At 35.9% G+C, this 23,351-nt stretch overlaps 1 long non-coding RNA gene across 1 annotated transcript in view; it reads left to right on the top strand.

Moving 5' to 3' along the window:
* LOC144376457 (uncharacterized) overlaps positions 1-23,140 on the top strand; it is a 73,747-nt gene extending 50,607 nt beyond the window's left edge. Inside the window, exon 2 of the long non-coding RNA XR_013436960.1 lies at positions 20,358-23,140. This is a non-coding gene — a long non-coding RNA (uncharacterized LOC144376457). The remainder of the gene's footprint in view (positions 1-20,357) is intronic.
* The last annotated feature ends 211 nt before the right edge of the window (positions 23,141-23,351 follow it).

Below are 23,351 nucleotides of genomic sequence, written 5' to 3'. Positions count from 1 at the left end.
TTTCTTAGAAATGCAAAGACCCTGACTCAGAAACTCTTGAGAGTTGTGTCCAACAGTCAGCATTTTTACAACCAGGCTGAAGTTTGAGTACTCTTAACAGAGAGATTAAGAGCCTTGGCTTTGGACTTAAAGAGGTCTATGTTTTAAGTGACTTTCTACACATCTCTATATATAGTCTATAACTGCCATCCTCACTAAATCAATGAAGTCAATCTCTCTAGGTAGACTTCAGTTTCCCCAGAATTAAAAAAGAGTAATATTATTATTTACTTTTCTGACAAATAATAGGACACTTTGTCTAAATACTTGGCCCATATCAAGTGTTCAATAAATAGTAAAAGATACTAAAGAGTAAATATTTCAGAAAGAAAAATGGAAAAGAAACTGAGCCTATAAATGAGCCCATTTTTAAAGATCTGGGGAAGACAATTATGGGAATACAGAGTAGGTAACTGAGAATTACATGAGCATACTATGCTTTAGAAGACTGTCACCAGCTAATATTGAAAAATGAACAAAAATATCCAGCCTCCTGAATAATTAAAAAGTTGCCTTCCTGAATAGAATTGGAAATAGCAGGCACATTGCTGGTGTGTGATAGTTATATAATGAACACTAACATTTCCTACTTTTTCATTTTATTAGATGCACATATTACTGATTTTCTCTTAGTTTCACTTCTTTAAATACTCTTTGAATGTTTAGATAACAGTATTGGTCATGCAATCTACTGATGGCAAATGGGTTAGATCTGAACTTCTGACTTAAAAACATTTCCTTTTGAGCCAAACCTCATTCCCTCCTGAGTCTAAAAGCAAATGCATTTGGCCTCAGGAAGAAGCATGCACTGAGAAAATAGAAGGATGTTTGAGATTTTAAATAAGATACACCTGTTTACTTTGGAATCTTTCTTTTGCAGTGACAAGAATGCTTATGTGTATGTGTGCGTGTGTATGAAGGTGTTTAAGTATCCTTACAAACTTACTGAAGATTGAAGATTATTATCCACTTTAAATTACATAGAATGACTATATGCTTTCTATATGTATGTGTGTACATAACAAATATCATATGAATTATAAAATAGTAGTGCAAGTAAATGGCCTAAAAGTCTTTTGGAATGAAAGCCATTGGACGTAGCATTATTACTGAAGTTGTCATAAATGAATGAAAGAGAATTAAGCACAGGTGTTCCTTTGCTTCCAAAAATACTACAAGTTGATTAAATAAAATTCTGAAAATACTTGAAAACTTTTGAATGACAATGAGAATTAAAACTTACTTAGAGATTGATAGCTAGAAAGAGAAACTATTAGGCAAGATGGAACGATTGATTCAAGAACATTAGCTGCGAAACATGAGTTCAGGGAATATTTCAGACATATTTTACACATACATATAAAGAGGGTCCTCAAAAAGAGGTTCCTGAAAGAAAATGTTGAGAACAAATTTATCCATTGACCGAAAATTTTAGTCTTTGTTTTAACATTTCTTGCTGCAGTCTGGCTGGGCACAAGATCACGAGCCACTCACACCTTGTAGATTCAAACAGCAATTCTTTATTCCCGAACTTACACCTGCCTCTACACACATTCTGGGGAAATCCAAGTTCTGCCACCCAATTCACATACTCCACCAGGCTTTTTATCCCAAATACTTTCTGAATTCCACAAGAACTCAACGGGAACTCAGGCAGCAGGATACGCCCTATTCCCAGCAGGAATAACCTTAAACCTAGAACTGCCCTAAACCCAGATTGTCTTAAACTGGGAACGCCCTAAACCCAAGGAGCGGGATACTTCCTAAAACTTGCAGTCTACACCCTAAACCTGAATCCACCCTGTCCTTGATCAGGGTCACCTTTCTCAAACACACATGCAATGTCACAGCGAATGTCCAAGGCAAGTCCATTTCCACGAGTCCTTCCTCTAAGCAACATGGGGTATGCTGGCAAGGAAATTTCGATGCGTCATTCCTACTTGGCAATGGCCCTCAGCAATTTCTTATGTATGCAAGATAAAATGATTTACCTCTTTATTGATTTAAATTTAAATATGACATTAACAGATGTTCTGTTGGTATGCAAAATTTTTATGTATATAGAATGTGATAATATTATTTATGCTGATAAAAAGTAACAGTTGGTATATGAAAAGTTATATTGTAGTATAGCAATATTTGTTTGGAATTCTTGTATTAATCCCATTAATTTTTTTTAATGGAAAGCCAACATAGGCAGGTATGCCTTTAGATGATTAAAAAAGGGAAGAATCTCAACATATGCATTCAAGCAATTTTCAATAATACATAGCTATTAAACTTATATAATATCATGAATGCTAAGTCAGTACTTTAAATGAGACAATTTAATCTTTATGTAAGTATATAGAGACCTTTCTTTTGAAAACAGCCACTAATTTTCTCTTATATTTGTTAAAAAAGAGATTTTTATAGTTTAATTTTACTCTGGTTAATCCTAAATTGTCAACAAATTATTGAAGACTTGTAAGACTGTTTTCTCTACTAATCAATAAAAAATGAGACTACCATGGTAACTATACTTTGAATACTCTGCTTATGTAACCTCAGATTCAGAGTAGTTTTTTATCTGAACTGTTCCATTAGCTACACTGATTTCAGATGCTCTCTTGCACTTTAAACTATAAAGGAAAAATGATTTTTTACTGATTATACAAATCTGAGTATTTTTAGACAATTTGTTTATAATCAGGACCAAGTGCCTTGAATGTTTTGGGACATTTTAAAGGTGGAAATAATTTAGAAGCACTTTCAGAAAGACTTTGGGCATAACAAAGAAATGGTGGTGGTGGTGGAATATTTGTTTAAGTAAGTGTGGACCTAAGAGTTTCAATTTTCAGAAAATGCTTTTAACTAGAAAGGATCACTCATTTGATGAAGATGTTTTGCTGAAGAATTCTATAGGAGACATCACATCTTGTTATTGGTAGACTGTCTTATTAACTCAAATCATGTAAAGGAAAAGAAGTCTTTCTTAGCTCCCAGTAAGTAAATTTGGAGTTTGGGAAATTTAACAAATTGTTCATATGGCCCATTCTTTCTCTGTTGAGCCTTTTAATAGGCCATTGGCTCAACTTAGAATGATTTCACCATTTCTGTATGCCTCCAGGCCTACCGGGCTCCTAAGATTTCTTGGCTCATTTTTATTTGTTTTTAGACCTTAGCTGATGTATCATATTCTCTGGAATATTGCTCCTACCCCTACAAGACTCAGGTAAGGCTCTTCTATGCTTGTATGATACCTACTGAAAACAGTTTCATGCCTAATTTTAATGGTTGGTTCATTTATGTGTCATCCATTAGGGGAAGTGTCCCAGAGTGAGAGGCCAACAAACATCTTACTATATTCTACAGGCTTGAAGGCCTAGTCCTTTGCTTATGGTAGGTTTCCAATAAATATTGTATTAAACAACTTTCAGTTTCCTAGGGTGTCATACCCAAAACACCACAAACTGGGTGGCTTAAAACAAAAGACATTTATTTTATCCAGTTCTGGAGATTAGACATCTGAAAGCAAGTTGTTGTCAGGATTGGTTCCTATTGGAGACTCTGAGAAAGAATCTGTTGCAAACTTCTCTTCTAGTATCCTCGAAGTTACTGGCAATTCTTGGTGTCTTTGGGTGGTACATACATCAGTTACTCCAACCAACCTCCTGTGCATGTGTCTGTGTTTCTTCTCTTCTGATAGGAAACCGTAGTGCTGAATTAGAACCCAGCCTACAACATTAATCTAATTACATCTGCAAAGACCCTGCTTCAAAACAAGTCACATTTATAGGAAGCAGAAATTGGGGCATTAACATGTCTTTTGGAAGACATAGGCCCATCTGCAACAGTAACTATCTTATGTTTTTACTTTAGGGATGGGTTAATTAATATAAAATGTAATCTTAATCATGGGCAGATCAGTTACTAAACTGCTAAACTAGCTAATTATTTAGCCACATTATTAACAGAACAAGGCACAGAATGTAAAAAAAAAATATTGATTTATTTCAGACCCTTTGACTCAGTTACAAAATGTATGTACTAGTTGGCTACATGGACATTACTTCAGTTCTAGAAAGGGCAAATTCACTTGCAGCAATTTCTGAAAGAATGAAGCCCAAATAACTGTATTGTATTCAGGGGTTCTGATTCTTATGTGTAACTCAAAGTTTTATGTTTCTAATTTGGGTCATCTTTATTTGGCACTCACTGCAAAGTAGGGGAAGAGGAGGCAATAGAAAAGTTATTTCTTGGCATTTAGCAATTAGTTGATTAACATGCAAATTTTATTCAAAGTTATATAAAATATGCATTTATTATTTTTGGTTCATCAGATTGGGTTATTTTTAATTTTAATAAGATGCAACAATAATTAAGTGATTTAAAATATATAATTTAATACTGAACTAGTTTCTCGGTAGCAATGACTGCCAGGATGCACATGAAGCTCCAGGTACATGCTCAGATACAAGATCCAACAGGCAGTAGGCAGAGGATGGGATCTGGAAACCAGCCCATGTTGGCATGGACTAGAGATGATTGCAGAACACCAGTGAGAGGAAAGCAAAGATTCAAACTAGCACTAGGCAAGAGGGGATTCTTGCATGTTTTTCTGTGTGGTGTGTGTGTGTGTGTGTGTGTGTGTGTGTGTGTGTGTGTGCGCACGCATGTTGTATGTGACCTTGGGTTAATGCATTTTGGGATCTACTGGGATGTGAATGAGGCATCTAATTGTCTATGAACCTCAATAGGTCTATGCATTTAATATATGAATGGATATTGCTGCTATTGGTAGATGTTTTATAACTTCCCAAAGCTGTGTCTCTTAATTTTTTAAAATTAATAAGATTTTAGTATTTAAGAATACTCATAAGGGGTTTTCTTATTTTTATTATTCTTCTAAACCAGTAGGGGGAGGTCACACATTACTTTTTGGTGGGCTTCAGAACTTCAGACTTTCTTAAAAAGATCTATCTTCTTGCTAAAAAATTAAAAAATAATAATTTAAGATAGGGTACTTGTGGTTATGATTCTTATAAGTACTCTGGTATTAGTTCTTAAAAAGCAGCCTTAAACTTTAAGTTCCTTATTTTTCTAATTAAAAAAATATGTGAAACACTCCAATATTCCTGTAAAATATAACAACCTTGCTGTTGATGGTATTAATAGTTCCAAACTGCTAAGTCCATTTGTGACAGCAGAAACTTAATTACTTAGTTTAAATGACACTTCAAAAAAAAAGGGATAATTTATTGATCAATTTTTAGTGCTAAAAGTAAATTATTTTAATGTTTACTACTGTATTTTTTATTTATCTTTATTATTACTTACTTTGCAGTTTAAAAACATCTGAAGAAGAAAGGAAACATTTCAAATTTCAAGATACAAACAAAAATAGTTCTTTTTAGTGGAATACATAAAATGGGGATTCTATGACTATTGTTTCTGAAAGTATAAAGGCTGATTACACCACATTGTGTGTATTCTGTAGGAAAAATATAGTAATACTTACATGGCTAATAATGGAATAATCTCAGTCAATATATTGTATGGTTTTGAGTGACACAGAAGGATAACACCATTATTCTTTGTATTTTAGTTTCTTGGTAAGTTAATCATGTTCACTGTTCCATCATCAATTGTCATTCACTCATTTTGTAAAATTTGAGCATCTGCAGTTAATGTTATTGTATTTTCTTTGTTTACTACAGCTGGTTGCAGTATATACAAATGATAATTTTACAGCTACAACACACAAGTTCACAAAAATAAACATTAGAAATAGTAACGTCTTACTTTGTGACAAATACACAATCAAAGTAAGTATAAGACATCTAAAGTAATGACAATCAAAGTGAGTTTATCTCATTAGATGTAAATCTATCTATTTAAAAGGTATATTATATATTTTTAAAACTAAGTGGTTAGGTATTGCTTATGTTTGGAAATCATAATTCTCAACCATGATTGCTCTATGTTGCCAATCACATGTAAATGTTAAAAATTACAGAGAAAAATAATAGAAAATAATGATAAAGTATAAAAAGATAATTATGAAATAGGATTGAAATCAAGAAAAAGAATAAAATGCATTAAAATAGCACTTATTAGAAAAACAGAACAGTGTCATTTGTCTATGGCAAACTTTGTAAGCTTTTAATTATTTTATGCATACATACATACACAGATCTGACGTGCAGTGGAGAAAATTTGCAGTGGGAGAGCAGGCAGAGGGAAAAGGTGACAGGACCGCTAGTCCTCCAAGTCTGTAGCTGCCATCACAAGGACTTTGAATGTGTCAAACCAAGAGTGTATCTAGAAATTCGCTCTCAGAAGACTATTGAATTGAAATCACAAGTGGCTAAAGCAATAGGAGTGATATAATTATTTTCTTTTGTTTGAGAGAGAAAAATACTGATTTATGAGCCTTTCTACTCCTTACTGGGGTTAAACTTTTAAGCATTCCATAAAGAGTATCTTTTTCTTCAAGGTTTATGTTCAGCAGCTAAATTTTAAAGCTGTTGAAAACAGCATTTATTTGTGAAGTCTAGTGCAAACCTGACCTAGATTTGCTATTTTCATTGACTAAAAATAATGAAAAAAAATATCAATAATCTTTAGACATTGGCAAAATAAACCCCATAAAATAATTAGTAATTCAAGAACCAAACAAACAATTAAAACATACTGACAAAGTTGGAGCACAGCAATTAGAGGGAAGTTAGTCATTTCTTTTTTCTGGTTAAATTATATGTTCTTTAACAGTAAGGTTTATGACTATCATATTTATTGACTCATTTGCTCTTCCAAGAATAACTGCCTTATAATAGGTCCTAAATGTATGTTTTTTTTTTAAGAAACAGGTTTCACTTTAATTAATGTAGCAATTTAATTCAGAAACGTAATCATAGAAAATCACCACATTTTCAGCTATACTGATTGGAGATCAGCATTGATATTACAATAAACAGGACATGACATATGGTAGAACCAAATGCATGAATTTTATTTCTAAGAATCATTTGAATTTCCTGTCATTTATGTTGTTATTTGCAATATCTTTGTGTTAGCATGCTGCATGTTAATTTTAGAGCAGTAACATAGTCTTAACGAAAAAACAAAAAACAAAAAGGCTAGGGCTTTTGGCTTAAAATGTTCAGTGGCATTTAATATTACAGAAATTTACATGTTGGGATTAAGTGGCCTGAAATTCAAGTATGTAATGTAAAATGGGATAAAGCAACCTACCACAATCATATTGTGCCAATATTCAGGCAGGGCACAGAGGAAATACACAACAGGTTTTGAAACCAATCAAATTAATCACAGCCCAAGCTTGGAAAGAGAGAGAGAAAGATTGCTGCTTCTCAGGTCATGCTGTGATGATGAAGGAAACAGATCTGATCATTTGATTACTGGGCGATAGATACTAAATCGTGGAAACCTTCTCAAGTAACTAACTTCTATTAATGTGTGGGGATATTTTTAGGGCTTGGGAACATGAGTTGAATCCCTTATAACTTGGATAACTCATAGCCTGTTTTAGAATGAAGGCCCCAAACACAACCAAAACCATTCATAGTTGAGATCAAGAAGTAAGGAAAAACAATAAGGGAAAAGGAGCTAAAAAATGTGAAATTGAAAAACAGAAAATCAGCAGAGTGGCTCTGGAAGCATGTAAGTTAAGCACTGAAAAATACTCAGATTTTGTGAAATATATGAATGTTAAATTATCAAGAGAAAGCAACACAAAGTATTTTGAAATGAGGGTGAATAGGAGTAAAATTTAGGTCTAACCTTCTATGTGTGATTTTGGACTTGTCATTTATCCTAATTTATAAAATGGAGATGTTAACATCTATTTTACAAGACTTCTGTAAAAAAAAAAAAATGCATAAACTGTTTACCGGAACACATGACTTGACAGGTATGAGGTGCTTCATTGCTAATAGTAGTTTCTATAGCCATAAGATTCTCTTCACTATTTAAGTTCTTCATATTTGGAAATGGATGCTGTCTTTAAATTTAAGATATCAAAGGTATTCTCATATTTCCTGTTCCAAATGTATGGTGTAAAGTAAGCTGCTATTAAGGAATTATTGGTAGTTTACAAATTTTTAGTACTCTCCAAAGTCAAAATACTTGAGTGCGTTGACTTTCATGAAACAAAATAAATACTTTTGTCTTTTTTTTTTTTTAACCAGGGATTGAACTCAGGAGCATCCAACCACTGAGCCACATCCCCACCTCTATTCTGTATTTTATTTAGACACAGGGTCTGAGTTACTTAGGGCCTCACCGTTGCTGAGGCTGGCTTTGAACTAGTGATCCTCTTGCCTCAGCCTCCCAAGCTACTGAGATTAAAGTCATGTGCCATTGAGCCTGACCATACTTTTGCATTTTAATAAGTGAAGCTGATACCATAACTTTTAAATGTCATAATGTATATTCATAATTCCTGTCCCTGTAAAAACTGTTTAAAGAAATACATTGAAAAGATTCATGGATATTTGAGTGCTTTGGATCTCCACTGTCTTCTAGCCATGACAGAAAAAGCAAGGGGTAAAAGGAAGGATTATTATTTAGAAAAAATAGCACCTTATTTAAAACTGTGGTGTTTCCTTCCTTTGTCAGATGTTTCTTTTACCGCAAGAATTAAATACCTACTACATGTTCGATTTTGAATTTCCTAAATTTGTATGTCAAGTTTTAATTCAGAATGTGAACTTTGAAATATGGTAGGTACAGATCTAACTAGTTATGTTGAGGTCATATTGGAGTAAACTGGGCCCCTAATATAATATGACTGGTATACTTACAAGAAGGGGAAATTTGGACACAACTTTACACACAGGGAGAACACTATGTGAGGCTGAGGTAGAGATTGGGATGATATATCTACAGACCAAAGAATGACAAAACTTGCCAACAAAATACAAAAGCCAAGAAAGAACCCTCGACTACGTTCTCCCTCAGAGACCTCAGAAAAAAAAATCAGCCGTGAATAACCTCAGATTGAATTTCTAGCTTCTAGAACTGCGAGTCAATAAAATTCTGTTGCTTAAACCACCAGTTTGTGGTATTCTTTTATAATAATCCTATCAATCTATTTGCTAATTGAAATACAAATTCCGAGGAATTGTATTAGCTTATATTAGGCTTCTAGTACTGTGAAATAAATTTAGCAGCTTAAAATAGCCCAGGCTTATTATCTCACAATTTCTGTGGGTCTAGAGTCCAGGCACAGATCATCTGGTCGTCTGCTCAGTTTCCTCCCAAGGATGCAATCAAGGTATTCGCCTGCATACTTTCTTCTTGGAAAGCTTGATTGAGGTAGAATGGACTTCCAAGCTCTTTCAGGTTGTTGACAGATTCTTTCCTTGTGATTATATGGCCTAGGTTTCCCCATGCTTTGCTGACTGCTGGCTGGGGGTTGTTCTCAGCCCCTAAAGGTAGTTTGCTGCTCCATGCTTGGTGCCTTCTTGCCGGCAAGCTCACACCATGGCTCTTTGGTTTTATGAGACCATCAGGAGAATGATTGTCACTCTAGACTACAAAGATAGTCTTATGTAATATACAGTAATCATGTTAGTAATATCCCATAACCTGTCAGTTAAATAAATTCACAGGCTCCACCCACCCTTTAGCGGAAGTATTTACACTGGAATTTAGCTGACTGGGGATAATTCTAGAGTAGGTTGACCATAATACTTAAAATGCAGTTTTTGTTTTGTTTTGCTTAGTTTTTTTTTAATTTTAAAAAAAAAGCATTATCAACAGACACAGATAGCAAATCAACAGTTCAATTAAAAATCATAATAGCATTATGGAGTTTGCAACCCTGTTATAATCAAGCTCTCAAGATAGAGTATAAAGTTATATTTACCTAGAGAAGATGAGTTACTCCTAAACCTAGCCATGATCCTGGGATGTCCACTGCCATTTGTAAAAAAGGTTCTTTGGCTTTTCAATTTTTCTTAGTCTGTGATTGAACTTACTGCCTTTCCCTGTACATAAAAAAATATGCATTTAAATATCTCTGGTCTACACTTGAAATAAAGGTAAATTATCCACAACTATATGGAAAAGAAAAATAAGAATATTTTTAAATTATAGGAATCAAAAGAAAAAAAATAAAATTGACTAGAATTCCATTTTAGTGAATACTATATTTTTCTAAGTACACATTCAAAGAAAAAATATTTTAAAATTTAACTCAAACTTACATATGATCTAATTCCGATAAAATGATGGACTATGTCCTCCTACTTTTGAATCTTTGAATTTGCAAAGCTTATTCTGAAGCTACATATTGATTAGATTAAGTAGACATTCTGCAGAGTTAAGATTAAAATGTACATACCATATAAGAGGGTCAGTCAGCAAAGGAATGCTTTCTAAATTTTTAGTCCCCAGACAGTCATCAGGCAGCCAGCAGAAAAATGCAATTTGAAGCCATGGAGTCTCCAGTTTTTATCTCTGACATTATGTTGAGATTCGACAGATGGAAGCCCAGCAGCAGACATGCAAAGTGGATGCCAAATGAGGCACATACACACAGCAGAGGGGTGCCCTACCCAGGTGGTCATCTTCTGCCTTCCAGAACCTTTAGCATGGCTCACTCCAAACTGGACTATGCTGTAGTGATATTGACATGTTCTTCAGTCATTGGTGAATGTCAGTGGGCTCTTGGCTCTCTGCGTTAGGAACTTTAGTATGCTCTCTGCTCTGTACATATGTCCAAGTTGGCAGCCAGTTGGCATGGCTGCTGATGTGTCTCTATCTGTCAGATCTCCTCATCACCTTTGGGACAGAAATAGATGATATGAGTTTGTCAGCAAGAATGTTTTCATTGGCTGAGGAAAGATATCTAGGGAAATTAAAATTTGGAGATATTTTAGAAATAACTTTACAAGTTTTCATCTAAACCAAGGATCTACGTATCTTTAGAAATATACAGAAAATATAATTGAAATAGAAAGACTTTCACTATAATTTTAGCTAAGACTTTCATAGACTTAGTAATTAATGAAAAAAACACACTTGAGAAATTTAGCCAAGGAGAGTAGATGTAGACCAAGCTCTTAACAAAGCATCAGGCAGGGTATTAAAACAAAGCAAATAAATAAATAAATAAATAAATAAATAAAAGTGATATTTTTAATTGACCAAAATTACAATTATAGATCATTTCATGAAACAGAATCAAGCAGGTGTTCTAAATATCCACTGTAATCAGTTTCTAGACATTTTTAAGATGATGGGTATGTTTTCATACTCACATGCACATATGTCAACATTTCACATTTGTCCTACTCATCATTCAGCTAATGGAATACACCCAAATCATTTTTTCTTCAAATTTGTCAAGTAACCTTGAAATAATTGATTGAACTGATTCTGTTTTAAATTAACTTCTCCATCATCTTTTCATTTTAGTGATGCTATCTTTAATTGTTACATTCATTCACCCATCCATTCATACCAACAAATTTTTATTGAACTCATTACCCCTTGTCCGTCGTTTTAAGTATGTTCTCTGACTATGTTCCCTAGTTAATTGCATGAAATCACTATCTACACACTCAAGACAAAAATTTCAGAATCATTCTTGACTTTTTCCTTTCACTTACTTCTCACATGCAATCAGTTCTCAATCTTCTTGATTCTATTTCCAAATATCACAGATCAGTCATCCTCTTTCCAAATCCAGCAGTAGTATTCCTTCCCTATGAAAGTGACAATGAATAAAGTATGGTGTAACCTAGACTTCAGGAAAAAATAACAATGCCACCATATTTTATGATAGTAAGGATGCATGTTTCACAAAAGGTTAAGTATTACCACTTTCAATCATTCTGGGGTTGTTAATTATGGAATAGTAAGAATAGGGATGAGAACAAAGGTGAGGAGCGATTTTTTTGTTTTGCATTAGACTGGTGGTGACAGACAATTTTGCCTCATTTTTAGATATGCGAAAGTTGTCAAAAATGTCCTTTTTTAAAAAGTTAGACATTTCACTCATGATTTCTTTTCCTGGAATGGAAAACTTAAACCTTAGCTTTTCTGTAGTTGGTTTCATAGTATGTAGAAGCAGGAGAGAGGAGGAGGGGTCGGGGGAGGATGGGGAAGAAGAGGAAGAGGAGGAGGAGGAGGAGGAGGAGGAAGAAGAGGAGGAGAAGGAGGAGGAGGAAGAAGAGGAGGAGGAGGAGGAGGGAAGAAGGTTCCTGAGCAGCCTGAATCCAGGATAACATTTCTAGTCTACTATAGGTCATGGGAATTTATCTGAGTTCCAACTTTTGGGTAAGTAAACAAAACAAAACAAAATAACAATAAAAAACCTCACTCCACAATGAATGATAATACTTTGGGGGCATAATAGGGCTAAATAAAGACAGAATTTAATAAAAACTGGTCTTCATATTACCTAAACAAGTATTGGTTGGGATCCTGACATTGACCATCATTGAGTAAATCCTGTATCACTGCGGTGTAATTTAGTGGTTATAAACGTGGGATCTAATGATAGATTCTGTAAGTTTTATATCCTCCTGATTTTTAGTGAATAATTTATTTCATTTTATAAAAGGAGACCATGCCATCTTGTAATGACATGGAGAAGTTTAAATTGAGATAATACATGAAATCTTTACAACAGAATTTACCACAAAGTAAGAAGCAGATGGAGATATATGTTAGCTATAAATGCCATCCAGACCCTGTGATAAAAAGGCAGCCTATATTGACTTGATTTCACATTCTACTTGCCTCCAATTTACCTTCCTTAATCCATCATCCATTCCTGATCACACAATTGCAAGAATTTACTCTTTAAAACCAGAATTGATCATGTCTTTGTGAATGTCTTAACTTTCTTAACTCTTTATAGGTTTTAGGTTAAACCAAAATTTCCCAACTCACAATGTAAGTTGGGTGACCATCAGGTTTATCATCAAAGATTAAGAATGAGAGCTGGGTGTGGTGGTGGTGCATGCCTGTAGTACTGGTGGCTTGAAAGGCAGAGGCAGGAGGATGGTAGGTTTGAAGCCAACCTCTGCATTTAGCAAGGACCTAAGCAACTTGGTGAGACCCTATCTCAAAAAAAAAAAAAAAAAAAATTAAAAAGGGCTGGGGATGTGGCTCATTATTAAGAGTTCATTCCTAGAGTTCATTCCTTGGTACCAAGAAAAAAAAAAAGAAAGAAAAGAAAGAAAAAAGAAAAAAAAAAGGAAAGAATAAGAGATTACACAATTATTAATTACCTTGCACCAAAGAAATAACTTAGGTCTATTCCAAGCAAATGGGGACATATGGTCACCATGGATATAAAGTCCTCCTGTGGTCTGGTCTCTTACTTCTGGCTAGATTCCTGGTGCACTGCTACAGTCATGCAGACCCACGAGTAGTCCCTAAACGAGCATGTTTTTCTGTGCATCTACATGCTGCCCTCTTTGCCTGACAACCATTACAATCCTACTCTCTTCTCACTATTCTTTATCAAATTTATACCTGTCTTTTAAAGTCATTGTCAAGTTCTGTAACTCTCCCTGGATGCATTAATTCGATTCATTTGTGAATGTATGTATAATATACTCCAGCTTTATCTTTATTATTATAATAATACAATGATTATGATTACCAGGCACATAATGTCTGCTGGGAAAAGCACACTGGTACTAGAATAGATTCCTTATATGTTTTCCCTCTATACAATCTACAAAGCACACATATATTTAAAAAATAATTTAAGATGAAGAAATTAGAGCTCAGGGAAGTTAAGTGACTTGCTGGGGCCCACAGAGCTTGTGTCAGGGACAGCACTCAAGTTCAGGTTGATCTACATCTAAGCCCACCTTTTCACCAAATTGCCTCTCATCATAAAGAATTGTAATTAACTATCTATTGTCCTTTTACCTACATTATAGATTTCTTGAAGGTTAATTTTATTCTTTATTCATTTTTGCTTTTAGATCTCTTGCACCTTAATCCAGTATTCAGCACATAGTAAGCACACGGTAAATGTTTGACAGATGAATGGGTCAACAAGTCTTGACCAATTCAATGACCTTGTGAACAAAAGCCAGTTTCTCTTAGTTTGATGGCATGCTTCCTGAATCTTCTGTCCCCAGACATATTTCTTTACCCTGCACACAGTTCTGCTTTTCCCATCTTGGCTGAACACCTATCAAAGTCCTGGAAGTCTGAAACCAGCACTGGGTTACAGTATTTGCAACAACAACAACAACAAAAAAAAAAAAAAAAAAAAAAAAAAAAAAAACAGGGCAAACTTTTACATATGGGAATTAAAAAGATACTAATCCATAGGAGGACAGTGAATGATTCAAAACAAAAATTCACTACATAATGCATCAGGAATCTTAGGTAAAGATCACCTCTCTTATTTTGCTTCAAAATTAACCAGAAATATCTTTTTAAAATGACTTGCTGAAATAATTAAGGAAATGGAAGTTTTGATAAGGATAGGGAGAGAAAGAATGAAAGGTAATTTGGGAGCATAAGGATACCCGTGGAAGAAGCCAGGTCTTAATGGGATTTTGAAGCAGGGGACTTTGGATAGCTATATAACAATATGGCAAGAATGACATTGTAGTGGCACTGGTATTCTGGTGATTTGGGGAAGAGACTGTCAGCCCATGAAAGTGGGACAGTGGCACAAAAAAGCATTTAGCCCTGTGAAAACCCAGAGGCAAAGTAAATCTGCCATTTGACTCTTGTATTCCTGTCAACTACGGGCGGAGTGCTGCAGATACAGATGGGACCCCTCACAAATGTGAGTCCTCGCACTATGGAAAGAAAATGTGTTTGAGAGCACTTTATGACATGAACAGCTGAGCAGACACACAACTTGGAAATATGAATCAGTAACCTTTAATGTTTTGGATTTAAAATGTTAAACTCTTACTCTACTATCTCAACATAAGTCTACCAGTTTTTATTTCTATCTACTTTTGCTTTACCAATATTACAGTTGGTGAGATCATGCAATATCCGTAACACAGCGTGAAACTTAGAATATCAGAGCTGGAAAAGGCCGATGGATGAGGTAATTCAATGACTTCATTTCATAGATGAGAAAATGGAAACAAAGAGACATTACATGGTATGCTGGAAGTGTCCCAGCTAGAACGCAATAAGCTGGTCCAGGGTTCTGGTTTCTAGATTCAAAGTTCAGTTTTATTTTTCTTGCAGTGCATAGTTCCCATGAGAATTATGTTATTACCATACTTATCTCTCTGCATTTATAAATGTCTGATCAAATATATATGAATATTTTAGAGCTTCATACACATAGTGAAGTCAAGATTTTTTTGATGCAAAGCCCTTCGTAAATTTATTACTGGTAGATAGAAGAATGAAGGACAATAGCAATTTTTAGGAAAATGTGCTTCATATAAAAGGAATTGCTTAATGACAGGAGTGTCTTTTATACTGTAGTCTTTTTATAAATCCTGTTTCCCAATGTGTGCTCCACAGAACAACACTACTGGCCTCATATGAAAGCTTATTTTAAATACAAAGTTTCAGGTCTCACCCCAGACCCACTGGATCAGAATTTACATGTGACATAACCTTCCTCCCCCCCAAATACCTATATGCACATAACATTTTTGAAAAGCATTGTTACAGAGCACTGGTTTCTTTTCCAAAGAAAACTTTTCCTGTTTAAATACCCTGATTTAAACCATTAGGAGGCTATAGAAATAAGGGGGTTAAGATTAGGATAAAAGACCTTACTATGTTCATCTAATAATAAAAAACTGTTGATCTGTGAAGAAACTGAAGCGTTGAGGCAAATATAAATGGGAATCAGAACAAGATTTTGGTCTTGCTTAGTTATTTTGGACAACAACAACAAAAAATACTGAAACAGTTTGCTCAACTGTGGCAGGCAAAGGTAATTATACCTCAGAGCCATAGGTGAGGTGACCCTGACTGTGGGTCACTCCTGAATGTTGCACCCTGGGTGTCTTTCTTGCCTCACTGTCATCCCACCCTGTTACACCTATACCACGGCATTTGTGTGAGAAATGAATGAGGGATGTGTGGGAAAGTGCCATTTATTTCTTCCTTCTTTCAACAACCACTCATTGCACATCTTTGAAAGAAAAAGTCAAGCAAAAATGAGTCGGGCACAAATAGGTGGCTTAGAGGTGGCCTTCATTATACAAATGCTCAATCCTGAAACCCAAATTCTCTTCTCAGCTTTGTCATTATTGGCCATGTTATCTCAAGTGAATCTCTTGGCCTTCTTATATTATTATTATTGTTTATTATTATTATGTTTTAATCAAGGATATTGTGCTTAATAATCCACAATACACTATGCAGCTTTAAAACCTTAAATTATGCTTAATAAACCAAGTTAGAAATGCTGAAAGAATTTTGGAACTAGTCATATCTGAGATAAAATTCTCAAACCACCACGGAATAACCCTGGGGGAGTTATGTGGCTTATCTGAAGCTCAATCTTCATCTGTAAAATGGAGTCATATCACTGATCTTGCAGGCTGGCATGTGACTATCAAATGAGATCAAATGTGAGGCCGGCAGTATATCACCAGGTGTGTAGAAAGTATCAATAAATGGGAGTTATTATCAGGATACTTTTAGAGGCCGAGGAAAATCTCATTTCCTATGAGAGGCATGCCAAATGGGATGCTCAAGTTACTGTTTGCATTTTTCACCCGTGAAGGTGTCCATGAATTGAAATTAGCACTGTGTGTGAGCCTCGTGGGATTCAAGTGTTGCTAAGGCAACCACTAATTTCCAAATCAGGGTAAATAGTTTCACAGAATGTACAGTTTCCTTTAACAAATTGGATTCCAGTGAAGGGCACACCTTTCCTTCCCCTGCTGCTCTGTACCCAAGTGAAGGTTGTGCACCTGCAGCTATGTGTGCCAGGGGCTACTTTCATCTTATGCCAACGACACTCTGAAGGTAACAGCCAGTAACGGAGATCCCTGAGGTCTGTCAGCTTTACCCAGTCTTTACCTTTTGTACTTTGTCAAGTTGAAGTCACATTTCTTGACTCACACAGTAGGGCACTGAAACAGCTTCTTGGCACATTCATGTAACAGACTTCTAAGCAAAGAGGCCATGCGGTTTACCGTCTTCTTGTTCTGCCTTCCCTTCCCCACCCTGCAACAATCCTTATTTCCCCTACTCACTCATAGGGATTCCTGCAGAGAATGAACCTATTATTAAGCCAGCATTGCCTCTCCTGCTACATTCTTGTGTTAAATTAGTCCTCTTCATTGTTGCAAATAATAGGTAACCACTTATATATCAATGAAAATTCAATGCACTGCTGCGGGGGAATTATTTCAGCCCTCGATAAACTACACATTCCTGCTATTGTTTATGGGGAGCGATTTTAAGTCTCTCTTGCTTCCTTTAAAATCTTTTCTTTAGGGAGGAATGGCCAATCTTCCTCATGTGCTTAGCATATTTTCTCCTTGAACCCCTTGAACAATGGGCACACTAACAGTGGCATCTTTTTGAAATAATTTTTCAAGTTGGCTCCTGCTTTTAAACATACCAATAGCAAAGCTCAAATACAATGTGAAAAACTCATGGAACCATATTAATTACACTCCATAAGAATAAGAAAGGAAGTTTATGATTATTTCTTCTTTTCTGGTCAAGTTCTGAAATCAGAAATAGCCTCACTAGCTTTTTCACAGTTTACAGTAGGAAAAGGGCTTGATCATTTCTTTCCTTGAGGCCAAGCAAGATGCTAGGCCTCTCATGCTACTGACTCCCTTAGCATTAATATAACACTGCAAAATAGGTATTATTATGCCAATTTTACTTATGTGGAGACTGATTAGAATTTTAGAAGGTCTTATATTTAAAAAATTCAGTCTGGAAAACCCAGATATTCTTGCAGGGTACCAAAATTACTGATGCAATCCACTAAGCAAAATAGTTCTCCTCATGCTAGGAGCAGAATAATTTTTAAAAAATATTACACAGTGTATCACACATAAAGGAGAGCATGCACATGTATATGGAGAAAGAATAATGATAAAACTGATACTCACCTATTTGACATTTGCTTAAGGAAGAGAGTGACCTTTCTGACATGCCTGTCCTGTACCTCTTGGCCCTGGGATACATTGCTCTGGTGTCAAAGGAGGGATGATCTTTGTAGATTACTTTACCAAGTATTCTTGCTCCTGTGTTAGGCCAGAAAGAACCATGGCAGGTGACTGGAAGGCAGGAGGAAGGAGAAGCTGCCCTGTCTCTTTTCCTCTACCCACCTTGGCTAACTTCCTTCATGGTGATTATTTGTTCCTCAGAGTTCCTGATGTTCCCTTTTGGACTTGAATGATACTGTTTTCTTCTCTTCTGTCTTTGACCCAGAATTAGTAGTGGGATTCTTGTTTTCGCTAATTTCTGCCTTATCTTACTCTTTCCCGTTTGGTTTCTCAACTCTTCCATCAGTAATTTCTGATTAAATTTCTGATCAACTATTTGTAGTGGTTTCTTGTTTTTCATATTTATTGCCTAATCATTGAACCTTAGAAGCCCTGAGTACTCCTTCTTGTTTATGGCTCCCATCCAACCCCAGAAGTAATCACTATAGTATTCCTTTTTCCTTAATGGTTTTATGTCTTATATACCCTTAAGTACTATATGTTTACTTTTATCAGTTTTCCATTTTATGTAAATGGAATCACACATGTTTTCTCTCCTGTGACTTCTTCTTCTTCTTTTTTTTTACGTTATGTTTTTGAGAGATTCACTCATATTGATATACTTAGGAGTTCATTTTTAGTTTTCATCCTTATCAGTACACTACTATAAAGTATACTATGTGATATCTGTCTCCTGGTACATACAGGTAAGAGTTTCTTTAGAACATATGACTATGAGTGAAACTCTAAACCTGTAAACCACATGAATTTTCAGGCTTATTTAATAACATCATATTGTTTCCCAAAGTAATTGTACTACTCTATTGTCCCACCATCAGTGAATAAGTATCCCAGATGATATTAGCACTTGGTTTTCTTGTGTGAGTCTTAAAAGATTTAAATGAAGATAAAACTTAAATTAATATATCTAAAGCTATTTTCTATTATTTCCTACAGTAAGATATTCTTGTGTTGATACTTTTCACCTATCATGCAAGAAAATGTAAACTTGCTTTTTTTTGAAGATGAGAAGACTCTCATAGATCATTACTTTTGATCTTTTCATTTTATGGAGGTTAAGTGATTTGTTAATGGTGGCTATTTAGAGGACAATAGGGCATAAAATATCTGGCTCTTTGAATTTCTTGTTTGATTTAGGGCCCAAGACAAGAGAAAGATACAATAATAAGCAAATCATTTCAAGATGAGGAATGATTATCATTTATTCATAACTTGCTGAAATATCCCAAATGGGATTTTATAGCTTTGTTTGTTTGTTGATGGTACTGGGAATTGAATCTGGTACACTCTACCAGTAATCTATATTCCCAGCCATTTTTATTTTTCATTTTGAGAAAGCATCTTGCTAAATTTCTGAGGCTAGCTTTGAACTTGAGATCCTCCTGCTCTGTGTCCTAAGTCCCTGGGATTATGGGTGTGCATCACTGTGCCTGGCTAGGATTTTCAAACTTTTAACCGAATTCTCACTTGCAGAAATAAAGTGTTGAGATGAAAGGGCTTAATGAAAATATTTCTCTGGAGAAATCTGTTGCATTTTGATAGTATTCTCACCACCCAGGGAGTGAAGAAATAAAGTGTTTTTCTCTCACTTCCTGTTGAATCTGAGGAGCTGCAGTGGACGCTTAGGAGAGCTTGACTTGGGCCTCTGCATCAGACAAAAGGATGTGACCGGGTTCACTCCTAGAAAACCTTAGAGGAAAAGGCTGTGTCGGGACAGCAGATCCAGCAGCAAAAGCCTTAGGTGCTCTGGTGAGGCACAGAAGAGATGAGGCTGCCCTAGACGGTATTTGGAAGTCAAAAGATCCACAGACTGTATTGGGCTCTAGAGAGAGAGTTGTGCTAGAAGGTTGGGCTGGAATGGAGAATCTGTACAGGGTGGACTGTTGAAGGTTGAGGAGGAAGAGGTAAGCAACACCACAGAGGGGAGTCACTGCCAGGCCAGCTGAGCTGCCCTTGGATGTTTCCAGGGTGTATGAATGAGGAGTGGGGTAGTGTTTTTCAAAGACTCTATATAGGAAAACCACAAAGGAATGATTCCCCTTGGAGTGCACAGGTGTAGAGAGACTACCAATTTCTTCAGGTACCAGTAGCTCAGCACAGTAAGACCTTTCTTGTTATTTATTTTTCTTTCCTTTTCTCTTTTCCCAGTCCCCACAGGACCTCAGTGATGAATGGTGGGATGAAGACAAGACAAGCATGAGGTGAAGAAGAAGCCTGACCTGCAGACTCCTTCATGGGCAGGTCCCAAGGAAGAATGTCAGAGCTGAGCTAAGGAATGAATGCTAATTTACATGAATTTCTGAATTTTGCTATTACATGTCCTGCACAACTTAATTACCTGAATAAAAATGTTTTGTGAATAAGAGTGACAGAGAACTTTTGAAAGTGATGCGAAGCATCATAGACACCCACAGAAAAAGAGGCAGTGTGCATCTACAGACTTACCTCTTCTCTACGTAAAATGCCCACTAAGAGTTCAGTAAATACACATATATTATAAAGGAATAAATCCACTGGGACAAAGAGAATGGAGCGGAGACAATAGCAGATCCAGCAGCAAAAGCCTTAGAGGCTGGAAAGCAGCAGGAGAAGTGGTAACAAGAGCCAAGAAGTCTGAATCCTACACAGTGGGAGTGCCGGCAATCAATTCGATTTCATTAGAGAATTACTAAAAGGCTCAGAAGTTGGCTAGCCCAGAGCCCTGAAGAAGTGGAGGTGAAGGGTGGGCCAAGAGGATTGTCAAAAGTCTGTTTAAAGCCATTAGAGTCCCTAGATTCCCTCCAGGTTATCCTTCATAGCCCCAGTACATGCCTCTGTATTTCTAAATAACACTCTAATATTCTCCTTCCTCACATTTCAATTTTAGGTATTATCTTTGACTTCCAGCTATATATTTTCCCCTACACATTTTTTTTTAAATCTCTGGTAGTGTCTTGGTCACATTGGATGATTACTATATGAAATCTGTATTGTTTTCACTATGTAAATGCTGTTCACTGCTGAGCCATTTAGGATAGTTAACTATTATTCCCAGAAATGATTTTGTTTTTCATGACATTAATTATACTTTTTTTGTGAAAAATTTTGTTAATTGCACTGAAACCCTGGGGAATACATACAGTGTTGAGTTATATAGGATATTTAGTAGGATAAGAGCACCCACATTCATGAGACTGAGAAAAAACTTTAAGGAAAAACAATCTGGGGATGGAGCAGGAGAATCCAGAATTAGTTACGTTGATGGAGAGGTGAGGTGTCACTTTGGTTCAATTAGTTTCATGAAGTATATTTTGTGTTATGCCCTTTGGACATAAACTCACTCATTTTCAATATGTTCCAATCCTTACATGTCACATTATAGTGTGGATAAAGAGGAAATAACCAAAAATTATGTCACAATGTATTTGAGAAAGAGTGTGGTAGCATTAATGGTCAATCAGGAAAAGCTTCTGAGTTCTCACTTGAATATTCCTAGGGGACAGGTAGCAATTGGAGGAGGGGAGTTTCAAACAAAGACTTAGTATTTACTGAGTAGTTTCCTATAATATTTTCACAAAATATTTACAGTGCTATCAAGAATGAATAGAAGGCTTGGTGTGGTGGTGCACTCCTGTAATCCCAGAAGCTTGGGAGGCCGAGGCAGGAGAATCGTGAGTTCAAAGCCTGCCTCAGCAACTTAGTGAGGCTCTAAGCAATTCAGTGATACCCTGTCTCTAAATAAAATACAATAAAGAGAGAGAGGACTGAAATGTAGCTTGTTAAATGTCCCTGGGTTCAATCTCTGGTACAAAAAGAAAAAAAAAATGAATACAAGGAGACCAAATGCGGAGGCAGTAGCTCAGTTTGGTGCTGTCTCAATAATATGCAGAAAATTTTAAGAGGGATGAATCCATGGACTCTGGTGCAGTAGGGGGAAAATAAGGAATTTATCTGCTATTACTGTTGCTTCCTGCCCATTAAGGGAGGCAGAGTACTCATGGACTGCTGAGACAGTTCTCTTTAGGGTTATCAGATGGAAAACCAGGCCATTCACTGAGGGATGCACGCAGGAAGCTATTAGGTTTGGGTGGAAGATGCAGACCTATCGAGTGTATATTATCTGTGGAAGACACATAGGAAGAGAATGAAGAAGTAGGATAACAGTTCCAGGTATCAAAGATTCCAAGGTATCAAGGTATCTTAGTTGTCTTTATTGGAGCCGACTGGACTTGTCCTGGCCTGGGAAGCTAGTATTCCCTCCCCACTGACACAAGAGGTGATTAACACAAAAGAGGTCAAAAGAGTTATTTCTTAAGTTCGCCTCCATAAGCATAGGCCTTGCCATAGAGAAAGATTTTGAAGAAATGCATCATAATAAAAGATAAAAATATTCTTTTTCTGACACTCTCCCCCTCTCCCTAGAATATAGAGAGAAAAAATTATAAGCTTTAAATGGAAGAAAGGGAACTAATTCAACTCCTGAGTCTGGAGATTGGGCAAATTACCATGTTTTCTCACAGCAAGCAAAGACCAGAATAGAAACCATTTCTGCTATGTCTTAGGAGACAGTGCAGAGAGTTTCACAAACTCTGCCACAGCCATTAGTACTTTGGCATCAAGAGAGCATTTTGCAAGTACCCTGAGAAGTCTACTAAAAGGCTGAAAGAGGGCCAAGCTTCATGATTTCAAGGAAGAGGCGCTGCAGTGCTGGTATCTGTGGATCAACGAGCAAAATCCAAACCAGGTACAGGGACATTTCAACAAATGGCAAAGTGAACATGTGAACAGATTGTCTTTCCATCCTACCATGTCCCCAGGATTTAAATGTGATATTGGGGAGAAGATAAGTTGTTCCTTCAACTGTTTTAAAATTAAGTTTTTATTGTCTTAAATGAGAGATTATGCTCAATTGTTCAAAAATTAATAAAATTCATTTCTTTCTGGACACGCCATCTTGTAGGTGGGAATTCATACTTGCTAGGTACAGTAGATAACTGAATATGCTATCCTGAGATACAAATTGTGGAACTCATATGTAGGTATTGGAGTGGAAGTGGTCAATGTATCTGTGGGAGCTGAAAGCTTAGCAAGAATCAGATTCCTACCGTAACATGTAGAGCAAGAGAGAAAAAAAAAGTTGAGAGCAAAATATCTGAAGCACAT

This window comes from Ictidomys tridecemlineatus, chromosome 3 (genome assembly GCF_052094955.1).
Source record: "Ictidomys tridecemlineatus isolate mIctTri1 chromosome 3, mIctTri1.hap1, whole genome shotgun sequence".
NCBI lineage: Eukaryota > Metazoa > Chordata > Mammalia > Rodentia > Sciuridae > Ictidomys > Ictidomys tridecemlineatus.
This window is presented reverse-complemented; position numbering and strand designations above follow the sequence as displayed.